Here is an 18,769-nt window from a genome sequence, read left to right on the forward strand (position 1 = left end):
TTTGTTCTGGAAAAAAAAATTGAGACAACATACACTCGCTGTCGTCCTGTTGTCATTTTTTCTCTTCTAACATTGACCAATATGCTCCATTGTTATGTCCCCTTCGTGCTTCTTTGGTATTCCAAATAGATTATAGAATCCACTTGAGTCTAGAAGTGTTTCTAAAAATATTTGTTTCTTTATCCTTACCATACATACTCTGAAGTTCCAAACCAGCATTTTTTTAAAACTTTCTACTAAGTTCTAGATAGCACACAACACTTTCTTGTATAGGGAGATTCCACAATCCTAAACTCTTATCTTGTTGCATCTCATGGATTCTAAATTACATTTCACTCTTGATATGACTACAAGAGTCTCCTTATAAACCCAGATTCTACACCTTTTATTTCATTGTTTGGCATCATAACGCATTTGTATACTTTATTTTGTCTATATGCTAATCTTTCTTTGTCATGATTGTGTCTTTTTTGAAGGTAATGGCATCTCACTTGCAACAATTTCAAGCAAGTAAAAGGCTTAAAGTGACTTCAAAGCGGCAAACTTCCATTTAACCTCAACTAGGTTCAAGATCAAGGGGACACTCAGGTACACTAATGTCTTCTCAACAATTTCCTGCACCACGAAGCCCATGCCTTCAAGCAACACGGCTTTTTAGAAGTCCTCCAGGTTCTTCTTATCGGGAGCTTCTTGCTACAGAAGAATTTCCTCGTGAGCCGTTGACTGAGCTCACTAGAGAGCATCACTAGAGGACAACAGTATAGAACCCACACCTACAGGAGAAGCAATAACCCTTCAAAGCTCAAAAGAAACAAATATTTGGGTAATGTTCCTACAAAACCCAAATATGAGCATGCCTAGGAATTTTGCATTGGCCACCCTGGGGATCAAAAGAAATTGATTGATTCAACAAATCCTTTTCTTATTGTTACGAAACATAAAGGACCTTCAAGTGATTTCAATAAGTATACTCTTGCTGTGCCCATTGATAAAGTACAAGAGCACAAAGGAAAAAATAGGATATATTTTCTTGTTCAACGTAATGACTCAAATCTCCTTGCTGTTCTTGTTCTATTGAAAGACATTGAGATCACTGAAGTGAATCCTGTAAGCACAACAGACTTGATGATTGATGACATGCAAACACGAGGCTTGGTAAGAATTCAATTTTTATTGTTCCTTTTTTATCTTTTGTGTTTTAGCTTGAAATATTCAAGAAAATTCATTGTTTATGGTTGTAGACATTTGGGAGAGCCTATATTGAAGTGATGGAGAGCTTTTTTGGCTCAGAGAAGACATCTTCAAGCGACTACATGGAAGAAGAAGAAGAGGAGAAAATTCAAGTGCTTCTAGTGATGAAGAGGTTCAAAGGGACATGCCCCCCTCAACAGTTATCCAAACCCCTGCTACAAGAAAGAAACAAAGTAAAAAGTCAGGTAAACCAAAAGAGTCTAAGTTTCTTCCTGAATCAGAGATTGTTCCATCTCGTCGTGGTGCCCCTTTACCTGATACAAGGATTCAAGATCTTTAAATGTTATGAGAGAAAGGGTTAAACAAAATAACATGGTAGATCCTTTGCCAATATTTTTGCCCATTAGTGTAATTGAACGTCCACCTTTCGATCCTTACACAGGAAAACAACCCTTAGAGGTTCGTGCAGTTATTCAGCAGCATGTTCATAACCTAAAGTTTCAAATGAAAAACAAGCCAAATGCCATCGTGTTACCTTTTCTTGTTTTGGTGGATAGACAAAAGTGTCCTACAAAAAATTATTGGGTAAAGGAGAATGCTGAGTCCTATAGATAATGGGTTCTTGGGGGCACTCACTCATTGATTGCGAAACAAGAGCTTGCTGCAGAGTATGAGCATGTGGACACATACAAAATGGTCATGTGTTGGGTGTATGTTGGCTTAACAGATGAGGAGGCAAAGGCTCTTGCCCTTGACCATAACATTGACTCGGACTTTTGTTTGGAGATGTCTTTCATTCAAAAGATAAGATTCTTTCGTAATGAGTGGGCTGATACCATAAAGCGTGGTGGAAAAGTCGATGACAATTTTTGAGTAGCACTTTGTGAAAAGTGTGGCCTTGAAGTGAAAAAGAATGGTGGTCGTGGAGCAAGTCAAAAGACTAATACTAAACAGTATGACAACTATTTTCAACTTGCCTTTTGAGATGGAGAAGTTTGGGACTTACAAGAGGAGATCTTCAAGCTAGATGAGTAGGGAAAGCTAAAGGGTCAAAAGCTAAGCAAGTTACATGCATCTTTCAAAGGAAAAGGTGTCTCAAAAGAGGATTCACCAAAGCCCATCCCCGAAGATATGAAAATAACACCATGGAGACAATTGCAAGGAATACATGAAAAATCATTGACTACTGCTGTACTCTCACGTGTGAAGGGTGGAAGCATCTATCTAGAGCAAATGAGAGAATAATTTGAAAGGTTTGTAATTATAATGATTTGAAATATTCATTGATGTTTTCCTTTCTATCATGAATAATATTTCTCTTTGTCTATCATCACGCAAAAGACCATGTTGCACATGGAAAGAATAATGATTGAAAAATAGAATTGCTCTAATTGGGACGAGGTGGTGCAGTACCGTCCACACTCAAGCAAACCCCATGTGTTGGAGAAGTACATGTTGCTATTTTCTAACACGGTGAGTTGTTCCCCTTGGTTATAATTTCTTGTTATTTGGGCAGAAATGGCTTTGAATATCTTCTAGTATTGCTTTTGATTATTTTGGACTCCTTAGCTAGAATATTGGTTAAGCTAGCAGACCGGCCACAATATGGATCCAAAGGAGGGAAAATAGGGATCGAAAGGGGGGTTCCATCTGCAAAAAAGCAATGTGTAACAATGGGCATTAAGACTTTCAAAATGCTAAGGTTCCAAAATTCAAAGGTTGTGTCCAAAGGTCAAACATTAGGGGAATTGGATGCTTTGTGTGTGTCATAAAAAGTCTTTATAATCCCTCCATAGGAGGGGGCGAGCCTTGCAAGTAGGGTATAGAGAGAAACTCACACACACACACTCACAAGTTTCATTTGTACACAAAAGGAAAGAGGGACACATGTCAGCTCCCTAGCCCAGATGCCACAAGTTGTACTCAAATCCTATTGGATGGCCTTGGAGGTGGACCAATGAGAATAACACTAGAGTAAACCTAGTTTAATTAATTTAAAAACACTCAATAAAAGAATCAATAAGAATTAAGCTCTCTAGAAGACTATTGGACAGTCTTCCAAGGGGTGCAATGAGCATTCACCAGCCCAATGGCTTGCCTGATTCCTATTGGCCAGGAGGAAAAGGGGTCCAATGAGAGTTTAGTTGCATTTATTAATTACCGAAAGCTCTCACAAAAGGGGAAAGGGGAACACATGTCAGAAGGCTATCACTTATGCTGCTTAATTTCCATTGGCTAGGCCTGGGGAGGTCGAACAGGGCTGTAGCATGAGCAATTAGCAAGGGGGGTCGATCAAGAGAGAGGGGGGGCTGATTTTAGGAAGGCATTATCACACACACACTCACAAAATCTCATGTGTGAAGCAAATAAGACTCTCTCTCCTTCTCAAGCTTTAATGGGAAGCTTACCACCTACTCCAAGCTTGTGAGAAGGGAGGCCTACACCAACAACTCTTGGCTTTGTGATGAAAATCCAACCAAGATCCAAGCTTCAATGCATGCTCATCTCCTCTACCATGCTAATTACTAAGCTAAGCTATGCTAATATGAGTGATTATGTGAAGAGATGTACATCTTTCTCATAAGAATACTCTTTCTTTCTCTCAATCCACTCTCATACCCCGCTAGATCTCACCATTTTCGAAGGTGTGTGAGGTCTTGGGTCCGTGAGTGAATTGATGTTGTGTTTGATAAGTGTTTTTCTTAGTGCATGAAGTTTCCATCTTCATTGCACTAGCTAGTCTGAAGGAACACAATGAATTGTATTGTAAAATGTCTCTCTTGAGAGGAGAAACCATAATACAAAGCCTTTTAGAGGGGGGACTGGCTCCATGAAGGCTCCATGCAAATCCGGTCCTCAAATGCTGACAATTTCTTAATTTCTCTCTTTTGAAGTATTGTTCATGCTATCTAACTAGGTGTTATGTTTTTTGTTTCTCTCTCCACCCAAGCACTCTTGTTATTCTCATTAGGAAGCTATTCTAATGAAATGCTCACTATGTTCATGATATTATTTTCTACACACAAGTTCCTAGACCATTAAATGTTACATTGGTATCAAAGCACAAGTTTTCTCTTTTCTTGCTCAAGAAGGAAGGTGCTCAAGCTAGCTATAAATGGCTGGTACTATCAATTGTATTTGAGTAATTACAATAGGGATTTTTTAGACTTGCAGTGCGCCTGTCTTTGTGCATTTAACGGGGCATCACCGTCAAGAGCTATGGTCTTAATAGTGGAGTCCCACAGGGCTTGCCTACGGCTTAACCACTATTGAGCTATTAGAAGCTTGACAGGACCCGGTGTTGTTTTGGTGTTGAACGACCCTCTCTTCTATTCCTTGCAATTAATGGTATTCGAGCCACGGGTAGAGTAGCTTGAGTGCTTTTTCTAAAGGGGTAAAGAGGAATAGCAGCTAGGGCTTGAAGTGCCAAAGTACACCTAAAAATTTTACACCTAAAAGTTGTTTGAATGGCTGACAATAGTAAAGATCAGTAAAATTAATGTTGATAACTTTGATTTTGCTAATGAGCAAGCTACTATGATGCCCCAATGCTTGTTAACTATCTTGTTTCTAGGCTTCAACAAGCCATGGGAAATCCATCCCTCCAAAGTGAAGTGCAACGGCAGCTTCATGCTCATGGGATTCTCCAAGCTCCCCACCATGATGAGAGAACACCTAGGAATCCTCCTTGTGAGACTTCCAAAAGAGGTCTCTCTCCGGTTCGGAAAGAAGAAGAGGATCCATATGAAGGGCTCAAAAATTTTCTCCTTGATGACGCATCTCCTTCTCAAAGGAGAACTTAAGAGCCTCCAACGAAGGAACGAGAAAGAAGTGAGTCTCCCGCCACCTTGGCGGAGATGGCTCCACAAAGGCGGCGGGCCAAACGCTCTCCATCACCTCCAAAACGAAGAAGACCATCGCATACTTCTCCACACCATACTTTAAAGAGGGATGAACAAAAGCAAGAGAAACAAAAGGAGAGAAAGAGGACACCCTCTTATCCATCTTCTTCATCCTCTTCCTCTTATTAAAGTGATGGTGAAGATAAAGAAGATCAAGGAAAGAAAAAGGCGAGAAAGAAGTCACCCTCTTCTCCATCTTCCTCAAATTATTCATCGTCTTAAGAAAGTGATGGTGCAACCTTTGAACCATCAAAAAGAAGTGGCCATAGGAAATCCTATGCCGCGTGGAAGAGGTCGTCCAAGCTCAAGAAATTTAAAGAGGGAGGGAAGAGCATCTCTTTTCTGACCTACGATGGCACTTCTGGTGTTACAGATAAAGTCTTGGCCTTTATCCAACAATTCGATGCGGCATTTGGAGATGAGGGATTCATGGAGTCCTCTAAGCTACACCGCACTTTCAAAAGTCCACCAGGAAATGGTGGTCTAGCCTACGGGCCAACGGTGAAGCTCCACGAACATGGAAAGCTTTAAGAGCTTCCATTGTGAAGCAGTTTTTGGCCACCGATGCCAAAGACAAAGTACTCACCAAATGGCGAAGCATGAAGCTCTCTCCCTATGAACCCAATATGTAGACAAGTTTTGGGACCTACAACTCAAAGCTACTGTCTTCAAAAAGTTGGATTTTGGAGAGAAAAAGCAACAATTTTGTGCGGGCTTAACTGAAGAAATGGTGGAGTATGTCAACTCCCAAAGGCCACGCACCATATCGGCGGTTATACACCATACTATGGTGGCCTCTCGAATCAATTTCCAAACGGGGACTAAAAGAAATTCTAAGCCCATGGAAAAGAAGGGTTCCAATGAGCCTAAGGGGAAGGACAATGTTTAGAAGTCTCCTAAGGTCAACTCCAACAAAGATAAAGAGAACGGAGTTTACAAAGGAAAAAATAAACTCTCTCCTAAAGAGCTTGAGCTTTATCGCAAGGATAACCGTTGTTTCAAGTGCGGGGAGGGAGGGCATGCGTATCGGGCTTGTCCCCAACAGAACACCCACTACGAACCTCCTAGAGCTACCTTGGTCAAAATTCAAGAGGAGGAAATTCACCACAAAGAATCTCCTCTATGCCATGCTTGGGGAAAGGTAAGAGAACATGATGCTTTTATTCTCTTTGACCCTAGTTCTACTCACAATTTTATATGTATAGAATTGGCCACCAAGCTAGGCATACAAGCCTACGAGATGGGAGATGTTCTACATGCATATGGTTCTTTCAAGGGGCAAGAAGATTCAGTCACTCCCTTAATTGAGAAATTGAGGCTCCATGTCCAAAGCTATGTGGACAAAGAGGACTTCTTTATCTCTCCTCTCAAGCATGAGGATGTAATCCTAGGGGCACCATGGTTCGGCCGCATGGCTGCCAATGTTAAATTCTTTGAAAGGAGAATCTCCTTTAAGTTCAAGGAAAAAGATATGTATATAGATGCTAAGGAAATGGGTAACACTATACCCATTGTACATACACAAGCTTTCAACAAGTCAATAAAGAGCTCTATTTCCGTGTCCATGATTTTTGTTAAAGATTCTCCAAATGAACCTAATGTTTTAGCAAAAGAAAATATACACAATCAAAAGGATTTAGAGTTATCCAATTTTCTCAAGGGGTTTCAAGATGTCTTTATTGACAACATCCCTTGTGAGCTACCTCCTAAATGAGGCAATGATGGCCATGTAATTGAACTTCTTCCAGGAAGTTCACCTCCTAACAAACCTCCATATAGAGTTTCTCAAGCTCAACAAGAGGAGATTATGCACCAAGTGCATGAGTTAGTTGAGAAGGGCATGGTTAGGCCTAGCTCATCTCCATTTTGTTCTCCTCTGCTACTAGTGCAAAAGAAAAGACGTCACATATCGTATGTGTGTCGACTATATAGCACTAAATAGGATCACTATCAAGAATAGGTTTCCCGTTTCATGGGTAGAAGACCTATTTGATAAGCTAAAAGGGTACACCTACTTCAATAGAATTGACCTATAAAGTGGCTATCATCAAATAAGGATAGTTGATCAACACACTGTAAAGACCGCATGCCGCACTACGTTTGGTCTTTACGAATACATTGTCATGCCTTTTGGCTTCCCAATGCACCATCCACATTCAATCGCTTGATGGAGAAGCTATTCAAGCCTCGCCGAACCTTTACTAGAGTGTTCTTTGATGATATCATCATCTACTCTAATTCATTAGACAAACACAAGCAGCACCTCCAGGTAATATTTCAAGTTTTAAGAGAGAATAAACTTTATGTTAATTGAAAGAAAAGTGAATTTTTCTTGTAAGAGATTCAGTACTTAGGTCACATTATCTCTCAAGATGGCATCCAAATGGATCCAACAAAGTTAGAGGTTATAAAAGGATGGCCTAAACCAAGGAATCTCCATGAGTTAAGAAGTTTATAGGTATGTGCACATACTATAGACGCTTCATAGAAAAGTTCACACTAATAGCAGGACCATTACATGACCTAACAAATAAAAACGTTAGGTACACATGGTCTGCCAAGGAGAACAATGATTTTGAAAAAATTAAAGAAAAGCTTATCTCTCAACCTGTACTTACACTACCGGATCTCTCAAAGCCATTTGAGGTCCAATGTGATGCTTGTGGTGATTGCCTTGGAGTTGTTTTGCTTCAAGAAGGGCACGCCATAGGCTATGAAATTCGAAGGCTTGACCCTATTGAGCAAGATCTAGGCATATATGAAAAGGAACTCCTCGCAGTTCTACATGCCTTAGACTCATGGAAGCACTATTTATTGGGGACTCCTTTCAACATGCCAACGGATCACAAAAGTCTTAAGTACTTCATGACATAGACCAAGCTCTCCGACAAACAAATGAGGTGGGAAAAATTTCTTTTGCAATTTCATTTTCATATTGCTCACATTGCTGGCAAGCATAATCAAGTAGCCGATGCACTCTCAAGATGGCCGAGAGTAAATGCGGTTTCCTAGCAACTCACAATGATCTATGTTCTATGATAGATGAGTATGCTATTGATCCCGACTTTAGAGATGTGATTTAAGCCCTTGCAGTAGGGAAGAAAGAGGAACCATTTACTTTACAAGATGGTTATCTTCTCTATGGCAATAGACTATGTGTTACTAGCTCACTACGTGAGAAAGTAATGTATGAATATATCATGATCCTCCTTATGCAGGGCATAGAGGGATTCAATATACCTTAAAGGGGACTAAAACATATTTCTATTGGCCTACCATGAAAGCAAACATACAAATGTGTGGTATGGCAAAAGACAAAGTTTGATAGAGGGAAGCAACTTGGACTGCTTCAACCTTTTCCAATCCCAAATTCACCATGGGAGAGCATATCCATGGATTTTATCTTTGGATTGCTTAAGTCTATCCATGGGAATACATGAATACGGATGATAGTAGACAGGTTCAGTAAACAAGATCATTTTATACCTATCAAAAAGACTATTAAAGCCCATCAAACGGAAATTCTCTTTATTTCACAAATCTTCAAGTACCATGGATTGCCAATGTCCATAGTGTCTGATAGAGATCTAGAATGACGAGTAATTTTTGGAAGGGTCTCTTTGAAAATTTAGGAACAAGGCTAAACTTCTCTTTGGCTTATCACCCGCAAACAGATGTCCAAAGTGAAATAGCTAACATAACAATTCTCGATCTACTAAAAGCCTATGTAACGGAAGTAGATCAAAGATCCCAATGGGAAAAGTACTTACCCTTAGTGGATATTCCTACAATAACATTGTACATACTTCCACGGGAAAGGTACCTTTTGAGGTAAGATCAAAAAGTCCCTTGCTACTTAAGGTACACGGGAAGATCTTTGGTGCAGATGAGTATAGCCGAGACCTACAAGAATTTTTCCAAAAGATTAAGGATGCTATCTCCATCTCACAGAAAAGGAAAAAGGTTGTCGCTGACAAGCACAAAAGAGCCCAAGCCTTTAAAGAAAATGATTGGGTCTTACTCAAATTTCCCAAGGCTTGATTAAGGCACATGACAGGCAAGAATCCTACGCGACACCCAAAGTACTATGCTAAGCTAACAAAACGGTACTATGGTCCCTTCCAGATTCTTAGGCCAATCAATGAGATGGCCTATCAACTCAAGTTGCCCAACCATTGGCTCATACACAATGCTTTTCATGTGAATCTATTAAAGCCTTACAAAGGAGAGCCACCTCAAGAACCTACTATTGAAGACCCACCGGAGATTGAAGACCAAGAAGAGCTGATGCAGCCCGAGGCAGCCCGAGTCCATTCTCTGACATGAAGACAAGGTACTAAGAGGCGGTAAAACTATCCGACGATATCTTATTAAGTTTAAAAATTATCCTTTTGAAGATGCTAGATGGATGCAACGCATATGATTAAAGGATAACCTAAACCATGTCAATGCTTACAATGCTTCCCTAGAGTAAGAAAATGTACAAATGTTAAAAATGAACAAATTTTTTGTCTTATAAGACTCTCTTTTTCTTTATTGTGCACAAAAAAGAAGTAATATGCATGGTTAAATCATGTTTGCGCAGACGACATCTCCCAAACACCAAGTAGAGCTTGTCACTCTACTATGGAAGATTGATAGGACTAATGTGCAGACGTTCTTACGGCAGCTTAGGCTCTCAAGTGAAAATGGACTAGTCATCCATTCTGGAACGATGTTGTAGGGTAACATAGGGATCCTCTACCCGCTAGGGAAAAGAAGTAATGAATATGCTTTATCTTCTCTACCTCATAGTCAAGGACGACTATGATTTCAACAGAGAGGTAATGTCATAATAATCAATATCTTATTATCCTAAATGATTTTCTCATGTTAAATTGATCATTAATATGGGGAAGTGATAGGGGAGAAAAAGCTAGAATATTGGTTAAGCTATCAGACCGGCCACAATAGGGATCCCAAGGAGGCAAAATAGGGATCCAAAGGGGGGGACCATCTGCAAAAGAGCAATGTGCAACAATGGGATTAAAAGACCCTAAGGTTCAGCCCATTAAGACTTCCAAAATGCTAAGGTTCCAAAATTCAAAGGTTGTGTCCAAAGGTCAAACATTAGGGGAATGAGATGCTTTGTGTGTGTCATAAAAAGTCTTCATAATCCCTACATAGGAGGAGGCGAGCCTTGTAGGTAGGGGATGAGAGAGAAACTCACACACACACTCACAAGCTTCATTTGTACACAAGGGGAAAGAGAGACACATGTCAGCTCCCTAGCCAAGATGCCCACAAGGTGTACTCAAATCCTATTGGATGGCCTTGGAGGTGGACCAATGAGAATAAGACTAGAGTAAATCTAGTTTAATTAGTTTAAAACACTTAATAAAAGAATCAGTAAGAATTAAGCTCTCTAGAAGACTATTGGACAGTCTCCCAAGGGGTCCAATGAGCATTCAACAGCCCAATGGCTTGCCTAATTCCTATTGGCCAGGAGGCAAAGGGGTACAATGAGAGTTTAGTTGCATTTATTAATTACCTAAAGATCTCACAAAAGGGAAAAGGGGGACACATGTCAGAAGGCTATAACTTATGCTGCTTTATTTCCATTGGCTAGGCTCGGGGAGGTCCAATAGGTTGTAGCATGCGCAATTAGCAAGGAGGTTCAACCACGAGAGAGAGGGTGCTGATTTTTATAAGGAATTATCACACACACACTCACACAATCTCATGTGTGAAGCAAAGAAGACTCTCTCTCCTTCTCAAGCTTTAATGGGAAGCTTACCACCTACTCCAAGCTTGTGAGAAGGGAGGCCTACACCAGCAACTCTTGGCTTTGTGATGCAAATACAACCAAGAGCCAAGCTTCAATGCGTGCTCATCTCCTCTACCATGCTAATTACTAATCTAAGCTATGCTAATATGAGTGATTATGTGAGGAGATGTACATCTTTCTCATAAGGACACTCCTTCTTCCTCTTAATCTACTCTCATACCCCTCTATCTCTCACCATCTTCGAAGGTGTGTGATGTCTTGGTTCTGAGACCATGAGGGAATTGATGTTGTGTTTGATAAGTGTTTTGCTTAGTGCATGAAGTTTCCATATTTATTGCACTAGCTAGTCTTGAAGGAACACACAGAATTGTATTGTAAAATTTCTCTCTTGATGGGAGAAACTATAATACAAAGACTTTTGGAGGCGGGACCGGCTCCATGCAAATCCGGTCCTCAACTATTGTCAATTGCTTAATTTCTCTCTCTTTTGAGGTATTGTTCATGCTATGTAGCTAGGTGTAATGCTTTTTGTTACTCTCTCCACCCAAGAACTCTTGTTATTCTCATTAGGAAGCTATTCTTATGAAATCCTCACGATGTTCATGCTATTTTCCGCTACACACAAGTTACTAGACCATTAAATGTTATACCTCTCGACTTTGAACAGTTCTTGTCACGGTTACGTATTGAGAGGCAAAGGAGATAACAACCCCAAATCTTTGAAATCACTTGTGGTCTCTCACTTTATATTCCGGATAATGTAGATGAGTCTCCATCTCATTGGTGTGTTCATGAAGGAAGGGTTGAAGGAATGAGCACATTTGTTACCCCACGGTCTTACACACTAGCCATTGCAAATGCTCCTTATGGTTTTAGTGCCCCAAACTCTGTCAATGATGATGTAAAGTATGGAGTATCTGCCTATAAAAAAGTTTTAGAGGCTTCCGTGGAAAAATAACTACTTGTGACTCTTGGTCTCTAGTATTTATTCATGCCCATGATCAAATTATTGCAGTGCAAAAAGCTTTCACTGACGCAAACAAGACATGTCAAATGCTAATATGGTAAGTGAAATGTTTGAAGTTTTATACTAGTAGTAAGGTGTTATTTTTTGCTTTCTTCTTACATATGAGCTATTTTTTTGCAGGATAAAGCCAAACATTCATGGATATAAGCTTGATCGCCTTTCTTGGGCTTGTGAGTTTGCTACCATTAGATTTTACTCATCTCTAGGTGTGCAGAGTAAAGGATCATATAATTTTGCAGTGAAACCAAATCACACAAATGTTTTTGAACGACCAGGAGTCTGCAAAAAGTTCAAACATACCGTGCAAATGTACAAGGAGTCATAAATCCATATCAAAAGCCTCAACTTTTGATGATGGATTTGATTGATTTACTCTAAATGAGAGGGAGAATTGAATGGGTAATGGACCTCTTTGCGGGGTTAAGCACTACAAATGTTAGTGCATTAAAACGAGGCCGAAATGTGGTTGCTGTGGAATGTGATCCACTTCAAGATAAATTTTTTCAGCAACAAGTTACAGCTCTTAAGGAGTTACCAGATGAGTTCCAAGAACAGGTGGGAATGAAAATCATGGCATCTGATCCTCGCTTCTTTGATGCATCTGGAGAGCCACAACCTCCAATTGGTAGTGAGAAAGTTGGGGAGATAGTTGATCTTGTGGATTTTGAACCAGATAATGTAGCGTTTGAGGAGCAAGCTAGTGACACTCCTCTTCAAATAACTTCAATGGGAGAGGAGACAAGGAATGAGGAGGAAAAAGATCTTCCCATTCAAGCATAGTTTTTATGACTTTAAACTCATTGAACTATGTTTATGTTCAAAAACTTGACATTTTGATGTGAAGATACTTATTTTGATTTGTGCTTTTTATTATCTGCTTAAATTCTCAATGTTTTCAAGTTTATATGGCATGTGATGGAGTTTTATTGTAAGAATAAAGATTTTTTTAAGCCACGCTTGGAGAAAATCCATGCATGCAAGCCCAATATCTTCACATTTATCTTGGATGTTATTCGTATATCTATTGCTTATGTAGTTATGAAACCACCATGTCTATGAAATTTGATATGTAGAATGACAATGTTGGTTAAGGACTACATTAAGATCAGAAATTTTGTTTTTATGGCCAATTTTAGAAACTAAAGAATTGTAGGCTGTGCCTATGTTGTCTTTTTATTAAAATAATTAGATTTTTTAAAAGATCAAGAATCCATCAAGTAGTGCTGTAATATAATAATATGACAAACTAGATGTTTTATTAGAAGAAAAAAAACTCTTCTATGTAATGCATTTTTCTACTTAAAAAGTGCTCTTGTTTATGTTAATGTGAAATTTTGGATGCACCCTTGCAAATGACAACTAACTACTCATGCTACTTTTTTATGACTCGTTGTTACAGAGGAATCCGAAACTTCGAGCAAGTGTTTTCGAGCTAATACAAAATCGAGCGATATCTAGCAAATCACCTTGAATATATCCATGTTGTAAAATTGATGCAACTCATGATCAAGCAAGAAATCAAATTCAAAAGTACATTTTTATGATTTTCAACTTCACATATGCATCTTCTCCATCTCTATGTTTACAGCCTCCAAACTTCACTTGTGCTCCCAAAATGTCAATTGATACAAGGATACACGGTCTCCAATGGATACAAGGATACACGGTCTCCAATAGGCTCAAAATTCTTTTCCAAACAATAACCTTGATCTCAAACATTCTACATTCTAACATCAACATAACCTTATGGCTAGGAAGAGGACTAAAGATAGGGATATGGCTATCCATGGAAGGATATTCTCTTGCAAAAGTTGGAGAGGGATGGGAGGTACTAGCATCTGTTAGAGAGAAGCTAAGGAAGCAAGCCTGTCAGCATTGAATGTGAAACTTTTGTAAAGAGAGAGTTAGATGACTCTCTCAAGGGGAAATTTCAAAGGCCATAGATGGCACATAGTGATGCATCATAGTGGAGCATCCTTCCATACCATCCGTGCAGAACTTGTGCACACAACCTTCATTTTTCTTTGGGTTAATGGAAGTCGTTTTTGGTGGTGGTTGTCTAGGTGATGGTCAAGTGAGATCACCTAGTTATTCATAAATTATAACTAAGGTGATAATGCCTAGCATTAATTACAAGGGGAAGTAGTTCTCCATGTCATGTTCAAGTGCACTAACTAACATCACATTTTCCAACATCGACCACCACATGGAGGTGAGCTATGTGCATAATATATGTGATAGCATCTAGTTTCCACTACCTTCTCATATTTTCTTGGTCCATATGTGCTATTGCTTGCAACCATCTTCACAAAAATAAGGAAGGGGTTAATAGTGTAAATATGTTGATTTTGGCATGGTTGCTAAAGCCCCCAACATAGTTCTACTTTTCTCATAGCTACAAAGCCTATGAATCTCGTAATTGGTGCATAGTTATTTGAAAAGCAATTAAAAAATATGCATCATGCGACCATGCTTTTATTGCAGTCTACAAATAGCATACCCTCATGATCAAATTCAATTAATTCAAGGAATAACTTTTCCCCAAATTGAAGCTACTCCAAAGCTAGACCTTAACACTCGAGGAAAAACTCAAAGACCAATAAAGGGTTGATACAAGAGCTATATAGTCACTGCTAGACTAAAGGGATGTGGGCTCCCTTTCACCACTAGCAAAATTTTGAACTCTAACATGTCCTCTCTCTCTCTCTCTCTCTCTCTCTCTCTCTCTCTCTCTCTCTCTCTCTCTCGTGTAGTCAAAGACTCAAATTCCATTTGCATTGATGATTGATACATGTGAGTATGAATGTAGAAGCCCTAAAATAGTCAATTCCTAAAAAATCTCTCTTAGCTCTTGGATATCTTTGTGATCTTGCTGAATGCAGCTATAACTAGAGCAGCAACTTCAACACCAATAGCTCTTCCCTTCTTGCACCCTTCCTCTAACAAATAGCCTTTCCTTGGGCTCTTCGAGATTAAAATTGATTTGAATATGTTTTCTTGCGTGCATTTTTTAGCCTTTGAGACATGTGGATACTCCCCACAAGAAACGGTCGGTTCTTGAACATGTTCATGTACACATCAGACTTATCGATCTTCTTAGCTTCCTTGTACGTACAAAGAAGCCAACGGTAGAACACACATGCATCTCAGCCACAAGACCTTGGATGGCATCACACTTCATCCTTGGTCTAAAGTAACTATTGGCTAGCTTCCAGATTACAAAACCATCTTTGACGAGCTTCGTGATGTCCTGCCATACTGAAAGTGAGTTGGCGATGGAAATCTCATTGACCTCATTGGGATTGGGCCATCACACATTTGAGAATACTTGCTACCATGCACTTTTTCAGCTTGAAAGAAACCATGGCCAAATTCACTCGGGTGACACTCACCATTTGCCCTTCTCTCTCTCTCTCTCTCTCTCTCTCTCTCTCTCTCTCTCTCTCTCTCTCAAATTTGTAGAGGAAGCTAGAAGCTTGACCTTGTCCACTTTTCTGGTCGTTTTCCATGTGTCACTATCTTTTTGCTATATTATTGTTTGATCCAATGCTTAAAGTGAGGGCAACGGGTGCTCAAATTCAAGATCAGGTGCAGGAATATCGTAAGGCAAGAGAGTTGGCAAACTGCAGAGAGAACACAAAAATAAGGAGGAAAAACAAAGCTCGATCAATGCCATTGTAAATTCCATCATCCAACCCCTTGCTCCCAAAATGAATTTGAGATATGCAGGTGTCAATGTTTGGCAAGCCGCTCAAGCTCTAAAGCTGAATAAAATATCAGCATCAAGCGGGGATAGCCCTGGTTACCTTCTCTATCACTGCAATGCCTCTGTTTCGGGCTCCTAGCTCCTCCTCCTACTCCTTTGTCGATGAGATTCCTGGAATTTCAGGCCACGCCGATCCTGCAGAAACGGAGAATTACGTGAAAAGAATAGGCTATGCTACAAGGATAGGCCATTTTTTAAACTTTGCAAGCGGGCAAGGCAAGATCTCATCTCTTGGAGCTGGAACATACTTATAAGGCCCTGACTCTAATAAGAGAGAATACGTGGAACACAGCTTGACATGGGGACCACTGCAGCTGCCATGGAGGGAAGGGGCTTCGCTCTCAGCAAGCTGCTGGACAACCCTAACCTTTCATGACCCACCACTTTTTGGGCGGCATTCCCCCCCTCATCGAAGCGTGGGATGCAGGCAGCGCAGGCTGGGTGCTTAAGGTTGCTCTTGATTGGCTAGCCATGTATGGAGGCCAGATGTGTGCCCTATTCTTTCTAAGTCTTCTCTTAACGGCCCTGATCTCTCCTCCCCGCAAATCATCTTGCCCAATTATGACCCATGGACCATAGCATACTTGGGTACCCTGCATGCTCACCCTCGAAGGTCAGCTCAACGCAAAGATTCTGCAACAAAAGAAAACTCAGGAATGCGCCAACCTCCTTCTCGAGCTTCACACTTTGGATGCAGCGGTCCATCATGTCTCTGAAGCTCTACTAAAACCTGCACCACTTTCGTAAGAAGCGAATGAGAACCTCAGAGTTCATGTTACCTCAGCAACTGCATTGGCGGATCAAGTGCATTGTGAAGAAACACTACCGCCAACCCTTGTGAACAGGCAGAGCGACGGCAAAAAGAAGGCTGCTCCTTTCCACTGGGCTCATCTGAACCCCGCCTAATGGAAATATTTACCTGGAACTCCTACACGCATTGGCATGATCGTTCAAAAAATAAACTACCTGTATCCATCCACGCCGGCGTGGATGGCTACAGGTAGTTTCACCTTGGACTCACACACACTGTCAACAGCTCATCTAAATGCAGCCTAATAAGCTTAGGCCTTTGTCACACTGGGGCGGGAGTACGTCTCCTTCTTGGAAGTGTGGGCGTCTGCTTCATGTCACACCTGGAAATATCCAAAAATCTTTCGACTATTGTCATCAAATAAATTTAAGCCAAATGGAAAAGCGCCCGCCATCACCACTGCCTGTCAGAGCTCGAGGCCTGTTAATTGACTTCGCGCGGACGCTTTTGCAGTTGGCCGCGACTTTGCAAAGTAGGCCAGGCAAGCTAGGCCGCCCCTCTGACAACACGCAAGGCCATCTGCGTTTTTTTGCTGCAGCCAATAAACTGTCACCACATAATCTTGGCTTGCTTGTGCCCGTCCCAGTGTGACATAGGCCTTAAAAAACTATCTTTAGCCATCTCCGTCGTCAGCACGCATGGCTATAGGAAATTCCATTATGGTTCAAATAATTTAGTTGAGTCACACGTGGTGCTCATACAAGGCAAGTTAAACACCCTCGCTAACTACCTGTATAAACTCATAGGTAAATATTTCCATTAGAAACCTATGTGTAACCATCCCTGCCAGCTACAGACACTTCCATTATTTACCAAATATTTCCCTTGTCACATGTGGGCACTCACTCATACAAGGCAAGTTGAACACCCTTCCTAACACACATAGGTGGGGAGACGAAGAAAATGAAGGTCTCGTCTTGCTATAAAGTGTTCATGATGCCTCCTTGGGATCCAAAGTTCAAGGCTTATAATTTTCCTTCTTGCCTGTAATAAAAGGAATGTCTTTGTCTTCTCGAGGAGGTTGCCCTGAACAACAAATGTCTCCTTCAATGTAGCTTCTTGCCACAAGTTATGCACAAACCGAAAATCAGACATGTCCAAGGAACAAACATATGTGACATGACCCATAATATTTCATTCACATCATTCAAATGATGGCAGATGTCTTGTTGCTATTCTAATGTTCTTGCTTACTAAAACTTTATATGTACCCACAATGTAAACCTAGCTGATGGATCGAGACACAACCATCGCAAGCATCATTGAGAGCACTTACATTGAATAAATAGAAAAAGAGGGATATATTATCGCTTGACACACCAAAAGCTACAAATTAGACCTAATATAATGACTTAAGTTAACCTTGTGAGGAATACCTTTCTCCTTTCTCCACCTTTCATTGCATGTACCCATCCATGTTGGCAAGCATACCTACAAGTAATAGAAAGAGATGAAGACTTTTTTTTGGGTTATGTGATTCATACCGGGTAGGTTATTGCATGCCTAACAGTATTGGTTTAAGCTTTGGAAAAAATGTATTTTTATTGAATAGATCACTTTCATGTTGGCTTAGATAACTTGATGGTCAACTCAAATCCAATATGCATTGATGGTAAAAAAGAATTGGAGCGTAAGATCATGTATAAACCTCCATTGCAAGCCTTGGCCAAAAACATGTTTTATAACTTGGATGCTAATAATAGGACTATTTCTTGGTGATCAATGATTAGAAAAAGCTTCTCTAGTATTGTGAATGAAAAAGTCAGAGGGTGATTTCTACCATTATAATTGACCCAAAAAGCTGCCCAAAATTGCAATTCTTTTAGTTTGCAATGCATGAACTTTTGAGCTGTTATGTCACATGAATAGGATATAGTGATAAGTCACTATTTATATTGATGTTGATACTCTAGGCTATAGCATAAGCACACATGCTCTCATTTTCCTGCATGTGCAAGATGAGCTTAAATGTTTTTTGCATATAGGTGTATCAAATTATGAAGATTATGTGGGCAACCTACTTGAACAGTTTTTAGTGAAAGTGTTACTGCTTTTACTGGTTTTTACACTAAAATCTTCAAAATGTACCAGGTTTCCATCAAGTTGACCCTCCTGCCTAGCTCTATTCTCTCCCCCTTTTAATTTTCATGAAATATACCCAGTCTCTCTCCCTCCCAAAACTAGGAAAAGTCAAGCAAGGCTCCGTCCTCTGCACATGTTTCCTGTCTCTTTGAGCCACAAGGTGCAATGTTCATAGCTAGTCGCAACCACCTTGTTCGTCTTGCACTCGAGCCACAAGCTACGC

General features: G+C 40.2%; 1 pseudogene; it reads left to right on the forward strand.

Moving 5' to 3' along the window:
* Positions 1-479: 479 nt before the first annotated feature.
* Positions 480-12,536, forward strand: LOC147432476 (uncharacterized; annotated as a pseudogene).
* Positions 12,537-18,769: the final 6,233 nt, after the last annotated feature.

The sequence above is a fragment of the Adiantum capillus-veneris genome, chromosome 20 (genome assembly GCF_014529385.1).
Source record: "Adiantum capillus-veneris isolate H3 chromosome 20, ASM1452938v2, whole genome shotgun sequence".
NCBI lineage: Eukaryota > Viridiplantae > Streptophyta > Polypodiopsida > Polypodiales > Pteridaceae > Adiantum > Adiantum capillus-veneris.